The 6,321-nt window shown below is 45.1% G+C and overlaps 1 non-coding gene across 1 annotated transcript; it reads right to left on the reverse strand.

Annotated features, from left to right (window-relative positions):
* Positions 1-4,412: 4,412 nt before the first annotated feature.
* LOC128049161 (small nucleolar RNA SNORA33) lies at positions 4,413-4,543 on the reverse strand. Its single transcript, XR_008199523.1, has one exon. It is a non-coding gene; the product is annotated as a small nucleolar RNA SNORA33 (small nucleolar RNA).
* Between the last annotated feature and the right edge of the window lie 1,778 nt (positions 4,544-6,321).

Genomic DNA, 6,321 nt, shown 5'->3' on the forward strand with positions numbered 1-6,321 from the left:
GCACTGATTAGGTCGGTCGGGGACTTACTGGATGACATAGCAAGTCAGCAGCAGAGCTAAGGTGTCAACTCACCCGAGGACCGGCTCCAACATCGTCAGCAGAATCAGCTGAGATCCCGCTTCACTCTGCAGTTTAGATGGCCAAGGCATTCCCAGGAAGTCCCTTTCAGCACAGTGTTCACGGTGGTTCCCGTGGGCAGCCCCAATATGCTCCAAAAGGTTGGCAAGATGTAGCAATAGCTGGATGAGGTTCCCAAGAGGCAGGGCAGAAAGGGAGACAAAGAACAGACATTTGGCCTGAGAACAGAAGAGGCTGTGCATTTCTCCACCCTTCCTGTGGCCACAGCCCTCCAACTCCCGCCAATGTTTTCAAAATACTGGAGTCGATAGCCATTCCCTTCTCCAGGGGATCTTCCAGACCCAGGGATTAAGCCCAGGTCTCCTGCACTGCAGCAGATTCCTTACCATCTGAGCCCTTAGGGAAGCCCTCAAAACAGATTTGTTGAGATATAGTTCACTTACCATAAAAGGATCCTCTTGAAGTGTACAGTTCAATGTAGTTGTGTTGTGTTTTGTTTGTTTTGTGTACTCACAGAGTGGCACAAATATCACCACAACGAACTGTGGAATATTTTCATCTCCCCATAGAAGAGTTCTAGTCATTAGCGATCATTCCCTTCCCCCATTCCCACTGTCCTCCCAGTCCTAGGTAATCGTGAATCTACTTTTGTTTGTTGTTGTTGAGTCACTAAGTTTGCAACCCATGGACTGTAGCCCACCAGGCTCCTCTCTTCGTGGAGTTTCCCAGGCAAGAATATTGGAGTGGGTTCCCATTTCCTTCTCCGGGGGATCTCTGGACCCGGGGATTGAACCTGCATCTCCTGCATAGGCAGGTGGATTCTTTACCCCTGAGCCACCAGGGAAGCCCAAATCAACTACATTCCAATAAAAATTAAAACAAAAACAATGCATGAGGATCCCAATTTTTTACATCCTTGCCAGCACTTGTTATGATCTGTAATACATATAACAGCTATTCTAGTAGGTATGAAGAAGTATCTCATTGTGTTTATCTTATTGTGATAAACTATATATGATATTTATCATTTTAACTGTTTGTAAATAATTTGGTCACGTTAAATGTATTCCTCTTTTTGGTTTTGACTTGCATTTTCCTAATGTCTAATGATGTTGAGCATCTTTTCATGTGCTTATTAACCATTTGTATCTCTTCTTTGGAAAAATATCTCCTCAGATACATTACTCATTTTAAAATTGGATTGTCTGTAAACAGTGGAAACAGTGTCAGACTTTATTTTGGGGGGCTCCAAAATCACTGAAGATGGTGATTGCAGCTATGAAATTAAAAGACGCTTACTCCTTGGAAGGAAAGTTATGACCAACCTAGATAGCATATTGAAAAGCAGAGACATTACTTTGCCAACAAAGGTCCGTCTAGTCAAGGCTATGGTTTTTCCTGTGGTCATGTATGGATGTGAGAGTTGGACTGTGAAGAAGCCTGAGTGCCAAAGAATTGATGCTTTTGAACTGTGGTGTTGGAGAAGACTCTTGAGAGTCCCTTGGACTGCAAGGAGATCCAACCAGTCCATTCTGAAGGAGATCAGCCCTGGGATTTCTTTGGAAGGAATGATGCTAAAGCTGAAGCTCCAGTACTTTGGCCACCTCATGTGAAGAGTTGACTCATTGGAAAAGACTCTGATGCTGGGAGGGATTGGAGGCAGGAGGAGAAGGGGACGACCGAGGATGAGATGGCTGGATGGTATCACTGACTCGATGGACGTGAGTCTGAGTGAATTCCGGGAGTTGGTGATGGACACGGAGGCCTGGTGTGCTGCGATGCATGGGGTCTCAGAGTCGGACACGACTGAGCGACTGAACTGCACTGAACGGAAGAGCTCTTTGTATATTCCGGCTACAAGTCCCTTATTACAGATATGACTCATGAAGACTCTCTCCCGCTCTGTGGGTTGTCTTTTCACTTTCTTGATGATAGTCTTTGAAGCACAGAAGTTTTAACTTTTGATGAAGTCTAACTTATCTGTGTTTTCTAGTTTGAGTTTTTGATGCCATATCTAAAAAGGCTTTGTCTAACTCTAAGTCATGAACATTTACCCCTTTGTATTCTTCTCAGAGTTTTACAGCTTTCGTTATTTCGTTTAGGTCTCTGATCCATTTTGAATTAGTTTTTACATAGGGTGTGAGGTAGGGCTCAAATTTCATTTTCCTGTGTGTGGCTATCCAGTTGTCCCAGTATCATTTGTTAAAAAGGCTATTTGTTCCCTTGCTGGATTTTGTCACCCATGTCAAACATCACACTGCTTTTGAAGAAAGCAGTCCTGAAACAGTAATTTCTTCATGCAGTTAGTACAACTTGTGATGCCTGGCAGGTGAAGGCAGCTTTTGTCCTCTCGTCACAATCACCTCAGGGCCTGTGGTCTGAGGTGACTTGGTATCCAACATGAATTCCTAATATTTGATGTGTTAGTCGCTCAGTCGTGTCCACCTCTTTGTCACCCCATGGACTGTAGCCTGCCAGGCTCCTCTGTCCAAGGAGTTCTCCAGATAAGAGTACAGGACCACTCAGTTCAGTTCAGTTCAGTCGCTCAGTCATGTCCAATGCTTTGCGACCCCATGAATCACAGCACACCAGGCCTCCCTGTCCATCACCATCTCCCGGAGTTCACTCAGACTCATGTCCATTGAGTTGGTGATGCCATCCAACTCATCCTCTGTCGTCCCTTCTCCTCCTGCCCCCAATCCCTCCCAGCATCAGAGTCTTTTCCAAGGAGTCAACTCTTCGCATGAGGTGCCCAAAGTATTGGATTTTCAGCTTTAGCATCAGTCCTTCCAAAGAACACCCAGGACTGATTTCCTTTAGGATGGACTGGTTGGATCTCCTTGCAGTCCAAGGGACTCTCAAGAGTCTTCTCCAACACCACAGTTCAAACGCATCAATTCTTCGGCGCTCAGCTTTCTTCACAGTCCAACTCTCATATCCATATGTGACCACTGGGAAAACCATAGCCTTGACTAGACGGATCTTTGTAGGCAATGTAATGTCTCTGCTTTTGAATATACTATCTAGGTTGCTCATAACTTTTCTTCCAGGAGTGGGAGTGGGTAGCCATTCCCTTCTCCAGGGAATCTTCCCAACCTAGGGAACTGAATGAAGGTCCCCTGAATTGGCAGCCGGATTCTTTATCGTCTGAGCTACCAGAGAAGAGAGACAAAAAAAAAAAAAACCCTCAAATTGAATAACACAGACTGGGTGCCCCAGGTCTCCAAGTGGCTTGATGTGTTGCAATCTCTGGGGCCCAGAGTGGTGGTGGTGTTTGTTTTTCCATGTTTATCAAGAAAAGATATTTAACTGAACATGCAGTGGAGCTGCAATTTATAAGAATATGACATATTTGAAAACCCTTGAAAGCTTTTTGAAATCTTATAAAAAGCTCTTGACTGAATTATTGTATGTGATACCGTTCTTAAACTGTTTAACATACTTTTATTTTATTTTTTGAGGAACAAGAGCTCCATTTTTAAAATTTGATCATTTCTTGCATTTGAAGTACTGCTTGATGACATCCTTGGCTTGAAACTCTTTGCCATAACCCTAAAAAAATAAAGAAAAAACAATTTTACTAACATTCGGAAACTTGGCGAAGTTGTTAGCACTAGTTAAAGCAAATCTTTAACAAAAATTAGCGCATGTCTTTTGACAATGCTTTCCATCATTAAAATGTCTTATAGCGAATATTCAGTTCACTTCAGTTCAGTTGCTCAGTCGTGTCTGACTCTTTGTGACCCCATGAACTGCAACACGGCAGGCCTCCCTGTCCATCACCAACTCCTGGAGTTAACAATTACTCAGCTATTAAAAATAATGTATTTGAATCATTTCTGATGAAGTGAATGAAACTGGAGCCTACTATACAGAGTGAAGTAAGTCAGAAAGAAAAACGTCAATACAGTATATTAATGCATGTATATGGAATTTAGAAAGATGGTAACAATGACCCTATACATGAGACAGCAAAAGAGACGCAGATGTAAAGAACAGACTTTTGGACTCAGTGGGAGAAGGCGAGGGTGGGATGATTTGTGAGAAAAGCATTGAAACGTGTATTACCATATGTGAAATAGATCGCCAGTCCAGGGTCGATGCATGAGTCAGGGTGCTCAGGGCTGGTGCATTGGAACGACCCTGAGGGATGGGATGGGGCGGGATGTTGGGGGGGGGTGGTTCAGGATGGGGGAAACATGTATACCCATGGCTGATTCATGTCGATGTACGGCAAAACCAATACAATATTGTAAAGTAATTAGCCTCCAGTTAAAAGAAATAAATTTATTAAAAATAAACAAATAAATAAATTTTAAAAAAGAAAAAAAAGTCTTATAGCCATTTTCAGGGAACTTAATGACTTTCAGTGTTTTTAAGGCTTATAACATGGCTTTCCTCTTACCAGCATTTTCCAAATTTCTGCAGAAACACATGCAGGTAAGCAGATTCATTGGTTGGGTTTGTTTAACATATTTTTAAATTATGGTAACATATACATTGGAGAAGGCAATGGCACCCCACTCCAGTACTCTTGCCTGGAAAATCCCATTGACGGAGGGCCTGGTGGGCTGCAGTCCATGGGGTCACGAAGAGTCAGACACGACTGAGCGACTTCACTTTCACTTTTCACTTGCATGCATTGGAGAAGGAAATGGCAACCCACTCCAGTGTTCTTGCCTGGAGAATCCCGGGGACGGGGGAGCCTGTTGGGCTGCCGTCGATGGGGTCCCACAGTCAGACATGACTGAAGTGACTTAGCAGCAGCAGCAACATATACATAACAGGAAATTCACTCTGGGACTTCCCTGGTGGTCCCGTGGTTAAGACTCTGCACTTCCAACTGCAGAAACCATGGGTTCAATTCCTGGTTGGGAAACTAAGGTCCCACAGGCCACAGTTCAGTTCAGTCCAGTTCAGTTCAGTTCAGTCGCTCAGTCGTCTCCAACTCTTTGAGACCCCATGAATCGCAGCACACCAGGCCTCCCTGTCCATCACCAACTCCCAGAGTTCACTCAGACTCACGTCCATCGAGTCGGTCCATCCAGCCATCTCATCCTCGGTCGTCCCCTTCTCCTCCTGCCCCCAATCCCTCCCAACATCAGAGTCTTTTTCAATGAGTCAACTCTTCGCATGAGGTGGCCAAAGTACTGGAGTTTCAGCTTTAGCATCATTCCTTCCAAAGAAATCCCAGGGCTGATCTCCTTCAGAATGGACTGGTTGGATCTCCTTGCAGTCCAAGGGACTCTCAAGAGTCTTCTCCAACACCACAGTTCAAAAGCATCAATTCTTCGGTGCTCAGTTCTCTTCACAGTCCAACTCTCACATCCATACATGACCACTGGAAAAACCATAGCCTTGACTAGATGGACCTTTGTTGGCAAAGTAATGTCTCAGCTTCTGAATATACTATCTAGGTTGGTCATAACTTTGCTTCCAAGGAGTAAGCGTCTTTTAATTTCATAGCTGCAATCACCATCTGCAGTGATTTTGGAGCCCAGAAAAATAAAGTCTGACATTGTTTCCAGTTTCCCTATCTATTTGCCATGAAGTGATGGGACCGGATACCATGATCTTCATTTTCTGAATGTTGAGCTTTAAGCCACAGGCCACAAGGTGTGGCCAAAACAAACAAAAATGGACGTTAGCAATGTTTCAGCACGCGCTCAGTGCAGGATGTTCACTCACACTGTTGTTCAGCCATCTCCACCAGCCATCTCCAGAACTTTTTTATCCTCCCAGACTGAAACTTTGTACCCCTTACCTCCTAACTCCTCATCCCTCCTCCCCTCAGCCCCAGGAGACCACCGTTCTGCCTCTTGTCTATGTGAGTTTGACGGCTCCAGGTGCCTCACATAAGTGGGATCATCCACGGTTTGGTTTGCCTCCTTGATCTGGCTTCTTTCACTTGGTGTCATGTCTTCCGGGTTCAACCCTGCGGTCACACGTGTCAGAATTTCATGTAGCTGCTTTCCCACGCTTCCTTGGGATTTCCGTGAATCTCGGGATGAATCTCTACCCTTGAAGGTGATCTCATTGGTTTTCCTCACAATCAGAGGGAGCCTGCGGTCTCTGGGGTGCCTCACAGCTGACTGGCACCCACTGCCTGCCCAGGGGCATGACGACCACTGCTGCCAGGCTGGTGGGAAGCGCTGGGGCGGAGGCGAGCCTCGGGTCAGAGAGCACGGCCAGTATTGCTTGCATTCTGCTCCCTTCTGCCCACCTCTGGCCCAAGGCTTTCA

The sequence above is a fragment of the Budorcas taxicolor genome, chromosome 5 (genome assembly GCF_023091745.1).
Source record: "Budorcas taxicolor isolate Tak-1 chromosome 5, Takin1.1, whole genome shotgun sequence".
Lineage (NCBI taxonomy): Eukaryota > Metazoa > Chordata > Mammalia > Artiodactyla > Bovidae > Budorcas > Budorcas taxicolor.